This window comes from Malurus melanocephalus, unplaced genomic scaffold (assembly GCF_030028575.1).
Source record: "Malurus melanocephalus ecotype Western Australia unplaced genomic scaffold, MMel_1.1 scaffold_239, whole genome shotgun sequence".
Lineage (NCBI taxonomy): Eukaryota > Metazoa > Chordata > Aves > Passeriformes > Maluridae > Malurus > Malurus melanocephalus.
In genome coordinates, this window is record NW_026623471.1 from 366,837 (window position 1) to 368,867 (window position 2,031).

Here is a 2,031-nt window from a genome sequence, read left to right on the forward strand (position 1 = left end):
TTTTGTCTTTTCAATTTCTCATTCTCTGTAGTGAAAAGAGTTTGTCCTAAACCTGAAGCCTGGATTTGTCAAAAGAAAAAATGAGAAAGCTGTAACTGTAGGCTTGAAGTGTTTCCTGGAACTGTCAGCCTTGCAAACGTAAATATGAAGTACATTCTCCAAAAGTCATGAGAGCCCTCTCCTTTGAGACATCTGGGACATGGTGATGTGCCCCACCTCAAAGAGTGATCAAAATCATTGTCTGCTGGAAGAGAATTTCCAGCATTGCTTCTCATTTCTTCTTTTCCTCACCCCACATAGTTTGCCATGTAAAGGGAAGAGATTTCAAAGTAAAAGGGTTTAAATGGTGAAGAGTGATGACTTAGTTGTTCTGTTARAGGATTTTTTTCAAACTGGCCACTTTGTTTTCCATCTGGAAGAATAAAGGCTTGTGATGAGAACAGGAACTTTTATATCTCTGATTGTGGGTTTACAAATCACAGTCAGCAAGCCATTTGAATGGGAAGGGATACAAGAAGTCACATCCTAATCAGGGCAGGTCACTGTCAACTACTGAGCAGGCTGATGACACAGTCCATCAGGATTACATCAAGTGCCTGCTCCCACTTCCAGAAGTGTCCTCTCCACTTTATCCCAGTGCTCAGAAGGCAAAGTGTGGGGTGAGAAAGGGAGGAGGTGTGCACCCCTTTGTTGTGCAGCCCCCATCCCCAGACTCCCAGATACGCTGGGGGAAATTCTAGGAGAGCTATCCCACCATGGTGWGTGGCAGCACTGCTTTCAGTAGCTCCACAGTTCCTCTCTGTGCCTTTGGTACGTCCTGCTGTGCAGAACATGGCATTGCCTCCAAATGGCATCCACCCAACCTGGCAGCCTTGCCCAGAGCTGGCCCTGACCCACAGAAGTGCCTGCATGCCCCGAGCAGACTGTGCACAGTTGCTCTGCGTCCTCTGCTTTTAACCCTGGTAATCTCCAGCCTATGCTTAAAAGCAGGCTCCTGTCTGAAAAGAATACCAGAAAATTTGTCTTCTCCTCTGCATGCTCAAGCTCTCAGCACAGCACTTTCATGGGTGTTTGGCTTGAAAAACATATGTAAGTAGCCCTACTTAAAGTTAAGGGTACACATAAGTCCTTTGTTGACTTAGAGTGGACAGCAGAAAAACAGCTGAAAACACTGACCTGGGTCACAAGAATGAGGCAGAAAAACAACTATTGAAGCCTCCTACTTCGAATCCCACCCTGGGACACCACTTTCAAACCCCTGGAGATTTTCCAGATTGTGTCCTGAAATGCTTCTTTTAAGCAGAAACCAGTGATCACCCTTTAACGCCTGCTCTGAATCACCTCCCCTCTCACTTCCAAGTAACTCTGGCAGTTGGTTAAACATTATTTTGCCTGCAAAAATGAGCATTTGCAGGGAAAAATGTAAATTACAGCTTCATTTAATTCTGCAGGCTGATTTCCAAATTAACTATATTTCTCTAAGTCCTCGTATATATTCATAAATAGCCTGTTATAAAGCAGTAAGGTATTGGTAATAGTTATATCTTAATTAAGTTCTAGGAAGAAGTTTTTTTCAGACTGTTATAAGCCAAGCAAATTTCTCTCTGCTGCATTTCAACATGCATTTATGGATGCCAGTATGGTGGGTGCCTCGTAAATAGAAATTATCACMTTGAATGGTGAGCTTTGTCCCTTGGTATTGTTACCTCCAAATGAAAAAAAAATAACAAAAAATTGTCCAGAGCTCAGGCTTCCCTGGGTGACTTCAGGCTAAGAATGCTAATATTCATTTGCCTAACTTAACAACAACATTGGGTTTTATCTTAATTGGCTTTATTTATTTCACTTTTCTAGGGAGGAGAGGGGAAGATTAATTTGGCTTCATATCATCATTCTCTTTCATTGGAACAATTAATACTGGAATGAAAGGAGAATAGGTGTGCTTTTACTTAGGAAGGTGGGATGGCTTTTCTGAACACATTATTTGCAGTGTGAAATTAACTGGGCTGGGTTTTGTTTGGTTGGTTGGTG